The 12,261-nt window shown below is 36.9% G+C and overlaps 1 protein-coding gene and 1 pseudogene across 3 annotated transcripts in view; both read left to right on the top strand.

Moving 5' to 3' along the window:
* Nucleotides 1–12,261, top strand: part of AGMO (alkylglycerol monooxygenase) — a 292,081-nt gene that overhangs the window by 84,063 nt on the left and 195,757 nt on the right. The window lies entirely within an intron of this gene.
* Nucleotides 166–463, top strand: LOC311602732 (small ribosomal subunit protein eS21-like; annotated as a pseudogene). Its single transcript has one exon. The product of its transcript is annotated as a small ribosomal subunit protein eS21-like (transcript).

The following is a 12,261-nucleotide window of genomic DNA, read 5'->3' as shown; positions in this document are numbered from 1 at the left end:
ACAACATCAGCAATTTATATATTTATACAGAGAGTATAGCCTGAGGAGGTCATTGGAGTAAGAAATGAGAGACAAGAGAGAGGAGAAAAAGAGATGGAAGGAAAGTGAAAAGAAGGAGGAGCTTTCTGCGTTCCAGCTGGATCAGCGAGCAGGCATGGTCTCGACATGCAGAATGACGCCGGTTAGTTCTTGGTCCTGTACGTGCCGCGGAAATGCTCTACGAGCAACCGCATCATTGGTGCCAAGGACCACGCGTCCATCCCGATGAATGTGGCTGAGGCTGACAAGGTTACAGGCAGGTTTAATGGCCAGTTTAAAACTTATGCTATCTGCAGGGCCATTAGCAGGATGAGTGAGTCAGATGATTTCATTCTCCGTCTGGCTAAAGCTGATGGAATTGTCTCCAAGAACTTTTGATCAGAAGAGATCGGGAATACTTGTCATAAATAAAAATGAGAAAGTATCTTATCAAAAAAAAAAAAAGAAGAAGAAGAAGAAGGAGGAGGAGGAAAAGAAAATAGAAATGAAGGAAGAAAGTACAATGGGAAGAAAGGAAGGAGAAACTGAAGAAAATGGAGAATAGTATGTTTTCAATGTGTACTTTGGTTATTATTCTGTGCACTGCTGTGAAGAAACTCTGAGCTGAAGAAAACTCACACTGAACAGTTGCTCAGGTTTCTGTTAGTCTTCCAATACTTCCTGGGCGGAAGTAAGAAAATGCAAATGCAAAAAAAAAAGCAAAGTAAGACATGACCACATAGGTTGAATCTGTGAAAGGAAGGTACAAGAGCTGGCAATATACATTTTAGTAAAGCCAAGAAAACATGAATATTCATGACTATTTTATTGTCAGGGCAACATTTTGCTGCTAAACATGTCCATAAGCCAAATACTTTATCCACCCATGGTAATGCCAGACACACTTTGTGCAACTTGTATGTATGAGTATTTGTGTTGGGTTTGCATGTCATTTCACCTAGACAGACTCATAACCTTATTTATATAGATATTGTTATAAAATGCAGGTTTTCTTTTAAAATATGTGATATCAATATCCTTATAAAATTACAGAACACCAGCATAGTATGTATAGTAAAATAGAAATGAAAATTGCTAACTAGAAATTAGAGAGGATTTCTTATATACTTAAATTTTGGAAAGGTTTTAAAGACTAGATTTCTGTGATTATGCAAAGTAAGTTGGAAACTTAAACTGATAAAATGAGTAAGCAGATATTCATTTACATGCGTCAGAACCACTTGTTGTAATTTATGAAAGTGGGCTTTTAAATATGAATTGAGTAGTTCTTATTTATTAGGTGGCACAAGTGAATGAATCTCATTTTCCTCTTTCCAAAGTGAGCTATTATTAAATTGGTTATAGTTTGTAGATCTCATTTTATACAGTAATTACAATCCCTAAAATGACACATAAAATGTTACGTTAAACAAAATTGGCTTGGAATTGCAAAAATAAGCTAACAATCTGTCAACAGAATTCATCTCAACGTGTATAGGTGTATTTTTTTACAAGGCGGCAAATTGAGGTAAATATTTTTCACTACATACACAGATATAGAGGGCTGTGTGTTACTATGGTAAGCCCCTGCCTTATGGGCCAGTCCTTCTCACATGAGGAAGACATCAGTGCTCTTCAACTCCTCCACCTTGTGAGGACTCTTCATGATCAATTTGTGCTCTTGTTCCTTCGTGCAAGTCTCCAGCTGGAGCCCTTTGCATTTTCAAGTGACATTCTCCATGTTCTCTTTACATCTGAAGAACAAATGCTCATGGGCAGACATCCTGCATCATTGTCCAATCTGATGCTGAGCAGACTGGGGACCTAAAGGGCCTTTGCAGAGTTCCAGCTCTGAGGCCACACAGGTCTGCATCTAGGTTTGAACTCTGCCCCTTGGAGGCTCTGAGCATGAGACACTCCTATGCCTGTTGTTCGGTTTTATCTTTAAAATAGTGAAAAGAAGTAGAAAAATACTACAACAATTATCCAACAACATCTTGGGTAGTGCAGACTTCTATACATAATAGCTTTTTAACTTATGATATCTTTCATTCATTTTCCTTCCTTCAAACCATTTTCATGTGTTCTAATTTATAATTCCCCCAAAGCAATTATGGTTTTCTTTGTTTTCTCTCTTGCTTATATTGTCTCAAGTTTGCAAGCACAATAAAAGGCAGGGTATTTCTTATATCTGGTAAAATCTTGCAAGAGACATAGGAAAACTAATAATATAAATGAATTCATTAGAAAAATCATTTCATGAACAAATCATTGATCATTAAGATCAATTTGAATATTTAAGTTTGAATGTTTTATTTGAAATCTGCAGAATAACTATGTTAACCTATTTATGCTGATAGGCGTGGTGGCACACACCTTTAATCCCAGCACACAGGAGGGAGAGGCAGGTGTATCGCTATGAATTCAAGGCCAGCTTTGTCTACAAAGTGAGTCTAGGACAAGCCAAGCCTTGCCACACGGGTGCCTTATAATTACAGAATGATGGTCATAGTCAGAATGTTTTGCTGGGAAGTCTAAATCAAGGTGACAGCAATTCAATATCAGCTAAGTGAAGTGGGGACATTGTGCAATGTTGAACCATATAGAGGAATGGCTGAGGAATTTCTCTTGGGCTCATTTTATAAAGGCGCTAACCTCATTCCTGAGTCATCCTTCACTGGGTACTCGTCAAAAATGTTCCACACCATGTACATTTAAAGAAGAAAGTGGTGGATAAATATGTGTTCTGTGCACATTCACTTCATAGAAGTTCATGTTTGTTCTGTCAAAAGATTAGGTCACAAGTATTGAACACAGGACTCAAAGTGATAGTATAAATTTTCACAAACTTCATTCATTCTACTTGGGTTAGATTTCCATTACATTTATAGCCTGAAGCAACCAAAATATAATTTTGTATAACTCTGCATTAGGAAAAAGAATTAAACCATGCTCCATATTTTATCTCTGTTCAATACTGCGAACCCAGTCATATTATTCTTCATAAAAGGTGGTTCCTAATACATCGGAAGCATGGTAACCAGGCATTCGAGGAAGTAAAAATTTCATCACTTCTTAGATAGGGAGAGAATGGTCATCCAAACATCAGGGCCAACTTTGCCTCCATAGAGGGTCAGCCTGAGCTACATGAGCTCTTCTCTAAAAAAAAAAAAACAAAAAAAAAACACAAAAACAAACAAAAAAAACCATAAAACAAAAACAAAAAGGAACAAAATCAAAACAGAGCATCTGGTTCTTCTGACCACAAAGTCTCTAAACGGTTAAATTCTGCAATAGCACTTTCTCCTAATATGGAGCTCAATGGTTCCTAAACACCTGCTTCATGTCATTTTATATAAATTCCTCTCATTTTCCTTACAGTGCAAAGTGTTCGCTCTTACTGCTCTACTCTCCATAGGGGTGAAGGTATAGCTGGAACGTGTTACACTGTGGAAATCACTTGTAAAATGCACACTGACAATTGCTGTTATTAATGCAATTGATCACTAAGATTTTACGTCTGGAAGAAGAGGGTCAGACTGTAGTTAAATAGATCCAGATCCTCACAAGCTACCATTGGGATGATATTCTGGTGAAAAGCTTAATGATATAGGAAATTTTGAATTCTGACTCTCTTTTAGCATTGGCTAGCACTGTTCAGTTCACATACGAATATATTCCCATTAGCCTTGCCATCTGGTGCCCTAACATCCAACCACTAAGAGTTCTGAGCATTTGGGGAAGGTTTCATTGGCAAGCGTATTGCCATTAAAGAATTTCCCTTCTGAATATTGGCCGCAGAAGTGTGTGATATCCTGCTGAGTAGGAGGGCTAGGACTTGGAGGGCACTGAGCCTGTACAATCTGCACTTCCTAGCAGTGACACCAGGCATCAATCTTTCCTTAAGACAACCCAGAACACATGAAAAAAAAAAAGAGTGCTCTTAAAAGAACAAATGGGACATTATCCAACCAAATGGAAGAAGGAAAAGAGAAGAAAGACTGCCACCAAAGCATTTTGCTAAGAAGCTTCTCAGCAAGGACTTTACACTAAAATGACTTAGAGTCCATTTGGCTGCAAAGACACACCACACACACACACACACACACACACACACACACACACACACACGTTCACAAACACACACAGCAGTGATGTCTTTTTATAATGATTTATTTATTACCCTCTAATTCATTGTGACACAGTATCACAGTATTTAGGAATAAGTAAACTCCTTGTAGAAATGTGTATGCATCCAATATTTTACATGTATATGTTATCTGACCTAACAGAAAAATGCTAAGCTGGTCACAGTTTATCTATTCTGTCAAAACTGGATTCAGTAGGGGAAATCACAACATTTCATGAGCATTAATGCAAATTTATCACAGGGGACAAAAGGTTAGTCACACAACAAACATGTTTAAGTTGGTTTTTTGTTTTTTGTTTTTTGTTGTTGTTGTTGTTGTTGTTGTTTTGCTTATACTACTTCATCATGTTATTTCCTAACAGATGTCAGGATTCTCCTATCCACAGCATGCTGTGACGTTCTGATGACAGGGAAAATGTGGCTTACCAGTAGCAGACTAGTCTGCGTGAGACACAGACGTAACAATATTATACATCTTAACTGTTTATGGCTAACATCTACTGGCTCTTGATGTACTGTGATGTTTTAAAAGTACTTTAAAGCAATGCACTATTACATTAAAAGTATTTTCAATTTATAATTATGTGCATGTGGTTATGAAGAAGTGAGGGCAGTGGAGGGCCTCGGATTCTTTGGATCTGCAGTCACTAGAAGTTGTGAGCTGCTCATCATGGGTGCTGGGAACTGAACTCAAGACTCAGCTAGAGCAGTATGTGACCTTAAGATACTGCGTCTTCATAGTGCCTGTCCTATCACTTTTAAGGTAAAGGTTTCTGATGCTAATTATTTTAATATACTGTATTTCTTTTTTTTGTGTTATTTGTTTTTTTTCTGTTTTCTTTTTTTTTTTACACATTTTTATTGAAAATTAAAAATAATTCCTATTACATCTCATTTTCTATCCCATCCCATGCATCCTCCCATTCCTCCCTCCCTCCCACTTTCACCCCAATCCCCCTTCCCTATGACTGTGGCTGTGGGGGACCTCCTCCCCCTGAATATGGTGCTAGGGTATCAAGTCTTTTCTTGGTAGTCCTCTATCCTTCTTCCGAGTGCCATTGGGTATTTCATAATTGATTTTAAATACAAAATGGTACTACGTGGGGAGTGTATATGTTCATAACTGTTCTCTCACTCCTTCACATATGTGTGTGTGTGTGTGTGTGTGTGCAGGTGCATGTTCATTCGTGTGTGCAGGTGCATGTATAAGCATGTTGTACACATGTACATCTGTGTGCATGTGCATTCATGTGTGCACAGGATACCACTAAGGCTGGTTTTTAGAAGTAGCAAACATCTTACTGGGAGGAAAGGGATGAATGGCCATGTCGACGTCTTCAGATTTGAAGACAGGTAAGGATTACAACATAAAATGCACACAGATATTCCTGTGTGTTATAATCATTTATTTATTCTTGTTTTGGCCTTTTAGCAAAACTTTAGGTGTTTTTTGTGACCATAGCATATTTTTTATCATGTAACATAATGACATTTTTTACAAGTATATATTATATTGAGAAGATTCCTTTCCATACACATCTACTCACACTTATTCCCACTCCCATTAGTCCCCTTTTTTCTTTAATGTTGATTCAACTTTCAAATCACAAAGACATGGTGTTATGCATCTATTTAAAGTATATTCACTATATATGAAAAATACACAATATTTGTCTTTTTGAGACTAGCTTAAGTCCATTATGGTTATCCCCAGTTGCAATCATTTTCCTACAATTGCCATAACTGTTCATAATTAGAGGCAACAAATATTCCATTGTGTACACCTGTCATATTTCATTATCTATCCCTTTGTTTTAAGCACCTACTGTCTTCAGAACTTAGTGACTATAAATAGTGCTGACCAAAATAATGCTATACAAATATATATGAGACATATCGACATGGAGGCTTTTGGGAAAATACAAGGAGTGGTACAGCTGAGTCAGCTGGCAGATCTCTTTTAGCTGATAAGGTATCTCGAAGTCTTTTTCTAGTTTTCCTTTAACAATTTCAAAATTTTGGAACTTATACCAAGGCTTTTCATCCACTTGAAGTTTATTTTCTAATAAACTGTGGGGATCTATTTTCATTATTCTACAGGTCAATAACTAATTTTCTTGTTTGTTGAAGAGGGGCTGTCATCCCTCATATATAGTTTTGACATCTTTTTCAAACATAAAAAAACAAACAAACAAGGTGGCTGTATCTGCGTAAGTTTAGGTATGGAGCCACCATTTTAGTTCATTGCTCTACATGGCGTTCTTGTATCAGAAGCATGCTGGCTTATTATTTCTCCTTCACAGTGTAACTTTAAATCAGCTGTGAGGATAACTGTACTTTTATTATTCTTTGGCTTTCTTTAGCTGTCCAGATCTTTTTGCATTTCCAAGTCAATTTTTAGATTTTTTTTCTACTTCCATGAAGAATGGCATTGGGACTTTGAAGGATTTGTTAAGTGTTTTTAGAAGATGCTCGTTTTCTGATTTGACATCATAGCAATACCTAAAATGAGAGTTTCCACTTCAAAATATCTCCTTAATTTCTTTCTAAAATGTTTTAAATATTTTCATTATAATGTCGCTCACTCCCACAGGCTCTTTTTAGGAAATACTTTTTTTTCTTATTTTTTAAAAAAATACAAGTGTGCCTAAGATTCTTTCCTTGGGTTCTTTCTCATCATCTAAGGCTACTGCTTTTTATATACTGCTTTTCTGAATTGAAATTGTGTTCAAACATTTTATCATATGTAATACTTGGGTCCCTGAAGGCTGCCTAGGAAAAGGGGAGAAGTTGGGTGTGCACACAATTGAGACAAAAGAGAATGACTAGGAACATGTGGTACTGTTGAGGAAAAACAAACAAACAAACAAACACCATGCAAAGCAGGCAGACTACAGTGTTTTGAAAAGCTCAAAGTGAATCACAGCTAAGACACAGGCTTTCATTTCGCTTAGGGGAAACTGATAAGACCTTTTAAGTGACTCAAATCACATCAGCAATGACCTTTAGAGAGAGTCGAGGTGAGGAGTATCATCTGCCCCTTCTTGGACATTTAAGGCAAAGGAAAGTAGTGAAGAGGAGGGTCAGAGGAGTCCTGTGTTATGAGAACGAATGTTTGTATAAATCTGAACTTCAGGAGAAGGGATCAGCATAAAGAACAAGACAAAGCAAGGAAAGATTGATTTCTACCAGTGAAAGTACACATATTAAGAAATCAAATAAATATTTAAATAGTGTGATTCAGGTAGATGGTTCAGAGGGACCAATTTTCTAAAGTAAACATGTATAATCAAGAACATACAGCATTGTTTGTTTTAGAAAAACAACCTTAAGTGTATCGATTACAGAAAGGTGGAAAAATTAAGTTTCTTCAAATTCAAAAACTTATAAAAGAGTGTAATATTCAAACTATAGAGTATTTTAAAAGTTAGAGGCTTACTTGCTTAAAAAAAAAAATAAGGATTACTCAGAGATTCTCACCAGGGAGTTTCCTTAGGAGAATGATAGAGATGAAAAATGTGTTGACAGGTGACAAAAAGATGCAGAGCCACAGTAAGGACCACGGTGTTCGAAAGGCAGAGTATGGAGCATATATGACTGAGAAGAACACACATATGTTTATATAACATTTATATACCACAAGATATGACTCTTCTTACTTCAAGTTTCATGTAAAAATGTTAAATACATTATTTTCTTGCTGGACTAACACTTGGGTTTCGGCTTGGCAAGAAATGGATGCCCTCGTTATACTGGTCTTCAGTATGAGGCCCACATGAAGATGTCTCTCAGTAAATGCCTCTGATTGCACTGACTGTGAAGATTGCATTTAGGAAAGTGAGTGTAGGAACAAAAGATGCTGTTGGTGCAATGGACTGGCAGGGCAGATGATGGCGTTTTGATTGTAGTTAGAAAGAAAGTAGGATTAAAAGGGTAGTATAGTTACATTGAAAAATGAGAATCAAGAAGAATATTTGAGAAGCGACAAGAAACTCACAATTTGTGGGCATGGATGCTAGGGAGTAATAGACCATGGCAAAGAGATGGGTGAGGTGAAATCTGAGTTACTCCTTTTAGAATAATCATAGCAATACTGGTGTGAACAGTTATTTCAGTGACCAAAGACCCACAGCCACCACATAAACACCCTTTCTCCAATTATATCAAGATCTAACGCTAACTGATAAACTTCTGCTGTAAGCCAGCCACATAGATTTGTGTTTAAGGAGTGCCACAGAGGAAGACTGAAACTGGGGTTAATGCTTTCTGGATTATTTACTGGACACGGCCTTATTCTTTGCAAGTTCAGTAACACTGAAAATTTCTAGGGTAAAAACTAAGCCATTTGCTATCAAGTGCTAAAGCCCAATTTTGTAACACAAAGACTAATTTTGATACCAGTGTGAAGTCTTTATTAGTGGCAAAGAGAGCCTGGTACACTTTGTTACTTCTCTCAAGGATAATGTCCACCCACTCAGAATGCTCATTGTGCAGAGAATACATTTTTACCTCGATATTCTGGTCTGTTTCTAGTTGCCTATTTTTTCCTGACTGGCTTGTATTCTTTTGCACTCCTGGCCACTTCCTCTTGCTACACCCCTTTAAACCTTGTAGTTATTTGATTTTCACTTCTGGTACTTGAAGTTACAAATTATACAAATCATTGTCTGAGATTAATGTAGCAGAGTTCATTGTGCCTGACGACAGGAAAGCAGAGTGCACAGGAGTATGTGGGAGCACTTGCCAACCTCAGCTTACTCATGATGACAATTCTTTCCCCACAGTTTCTGCCCCCCACTTCAGCTTGTTCAGGTTATTCTGCATGCCACTACAGTGAAAGAGATGCCTTCTTCTTTCTTTGCAAAACACACTTATCCCTTTAAATCTACTAAATGTAAATAAGAAAAAAAAACCAAAATAACAAAAAACAAACAAGCAAACAAACAAAACTGAACTGTGCTGAAACCTTGCCTAGCACACTCACATGTCTACTTTGATCTGGAACTAATGCATGAAATTTACTTGTTTAGTGAATAAGTGACCTTGAAAGGATAAAATAGACAACATCTACTTCACTATTATTTGAAATACTTTCATTTCCAATTTTTCCAACATTTTCAGAAAACTGCTTTCTACATAGAGGGCTGGTTTATCAATTTTCTTAGAAGTAAAATAATCTTTTTAATCAAAATTGTCTCTTTCATAGCCTATTACATTTCTGGAAATCCCAGTGGACATATGATTTAGTAGCATTTCAGTTTCAGCCACACATCCTCTGTTGAGGGGTCAAGAACTAGCTCTTTCGGACTACATTTTCAGAAATTAATATCAGGAGTCCTTCTCTGGAGCCTTTGGCCAAGACCTACAGCTGTGCATTGAATGAACAGACATCTGCTCTCAGTCATAGCAAACCACAGAATAAGATATGCAATGGAGGAATGACACAGCTAAGAGAAAAAAAAAGTCAACTGGAGTGTCTCATTCATAACACTATTTATAGCTAATTATTATCATAGCATGATCATGAAGTAGACAATAGACTGAAATTTTACAATGACATTTGGTTTCTAAGTGGCCAGCTTAATCTGTTAGAAAACCCCTACCAAGCATCTACAGGCATATAACCAGCTTAAACAGTCTGGCTTACCAAGAAGAGACTTGATACCCTATGAACATATACAGGGGGAGGTAATCCCCCTCAGGAACAGTCATAGGGGAGGGGAATAAGGGGAAAATGGGAGGGAGGGAAGAATGGGAGGATACAAGTGATGGGATAACCATTGAGATGTAACAAAAATAAATTAATAAAGGAAAAAAAAAGAAAAAAAAGAAAAACAGTGGAAAGTGCAGCCATCTCTTTGAGCAGCACGTTATTTGTTCTACTAAGTCTACAGCCATTGGCATAGCACTAGATATCTCTAACGCTTCAGTATGGCAATGTGGAGCTGTTTGGTTTTACGACTCTCAGTGTGTCTATCATAATAAACATAACAGGATGGGCAATACACACTCTATGTGAATATTTATGTACAAAAATGTGCTCTGGCTTTGACTCATTAGGCTTTGAAGGAAAAAATCGATTTTCCTCATCTTTTCACGAATGTGTCTTTATTCTTTCCTTTTTTATGCTTCTGGAACTTGAATGAAGTATATTGTGCAGTCCTGGTTACAGGATGTAGTGTAGCTCAATGGCAAAACAATCTTCTCAAGAAAGCTGGTACAGCGTCTCATAGGAACCACTGCAGCCCTAAAAGGTCATCACCCTAAACAACAAAAGACCACTTTCAGGGTTCTGGCACTCCTATACCAACTCACTAGGCATGAAATTTTACATGGACTTTTGGCAGCAAAATCACAGTTAAGCTACAGTAGGGCCTTAGTTCTAAGTGTGGTCTCAAAGACCTATTTTATTTTATCATTTTGTTTTCTTCAGTAGCACCTCTTCTCAGGCACAGGGTATTTTTCTTGCCGTTCCTGAGACCTTCTGTGAATTGTCAGGCTGTTATTCCTCAGCACTGTGGGCAAAGGCAGCCTCCATGACACAGAATGTGAGAGTGCAATGCTCTCCTTCTTCATGGCAAGTGGATCCCACAGTTCTGAAGCTGTTTCGGCTTAGAAATCGTTACTATATACTCTTTCTTTCTCTAGCACCCTACTTTTATATTCTTAGATGATTAAGACAAAAATAAAATTACACATGAATACTAAAGTGGTGAGTTTGGGAAACAAAAGCAAATCCATCTATGTATATTATGTCCATTAAATATATGCAAATAAAACATTTGAAAAAATATTGACAGAAACTTTATTTGTATCACACACTGAAAATAACTGATGAGCACTTCAAATGAAAAATGAATGTAAACAAAACAAAACAGTGAACAGTTTTATTTAGAATTACCACTCAGCAATAAAAGACAAAATAATTATAAACACAGAAAAGAGACAGTCTATTATTTATGTTGAATTAAAAAGAAAACTAAAATTCATAATTTGAGTACTGTAGGGTACTATTTATTTGATGTCCTTAAAGAAAAAAACTAAAAGGACAGGAAACAAATTGTAAGGTGACATAGATCAAGAGTGACAGTGAGTCTCTGGTTTTCATATATATATATATATGTGTGTGTATGTGTGTACATATATATATATATATATATATATATATATATATATATACTGCTGTACAACAAGATAGTGGCTTAAATAATATATATATGGTCTTCATATATTATATATGTATGTATGTATATATATATATATTGCTGTACAACAAGATAATAACTTACATTAAGAACAGTTTTCTATTCTGTTGAGGGCAGACTGTATTGCATCAAGAGTCTCAACCCCACAAGTTTCTTTCCACATGCACTGGCATGAATGTTGCCTGGATTCCTGGGGTTTGTACTAACAATATTAGCTCCTGATGGCTTCATAGTCAAGCATTTCTCACAGTTCCTCTTCAGAAGTAGCCCAGCAAAGAATATTTCCCATCATGGCATCTGGAAATGGGAGAATATGAGAGAGTACTGGAGACACAGCTACTCTTTTTAATTACCAAAGTGATATTCCATCCATCACCTTTGCTAAAATCCTATGTCCTGGAATGGAGGTACTTTACCTGCTGATGTAAGAGGAAAGATCCCTGAAGGCGTGGCCATGACTGCACGGGAATCCCCAGAGCCTTGCCTTCACGTGGCAGGAGAAAGTAAGTCATGCTGCACAAGCCCAAGAGTTTGTCTCTCAGGGTCCCAAAAGCTCCATGTCATCACACTATCAAAGTTCTTAAATTCAAAATATGTCAGGAACCATTTTTAAACTATGTCTGTCTCAACCACAGATGTGAATGGAAAAAAAATATAGACTGATAAAATTTCTCTGTAAGAATAGTAATTACGTAGCTGCATTGATTACTGAGCACTGAATATTAGAAATGAGGGGATTTACTCAAGTATATACATTTTATATAGATATGGGCATTCTCTCTCTCTCTCTCTCTCTCTCTCTCTCTCTCTCTCTCTCTGTGTGTGTGTGTGTGTGTGTGTGTGTGTGTGTGTGTGTATGTGTGCGTGTATGTGTTATACCTTGTGCAA

This window comes from Acomys minous (assembly GCF_964271855.1).
Source record: "Acomys minous genome assembly, chromosome: 8".
In the NCBI taxonomy this organism is placed as follows: Eukaryota; Metazoa; Chordata; class Mammalia; order Rodentia; family Muridae; genus Acomys; species Acomys minous.
This window is presented reverse-complemented; position numbering and strand designations above follow the sequence as displayed.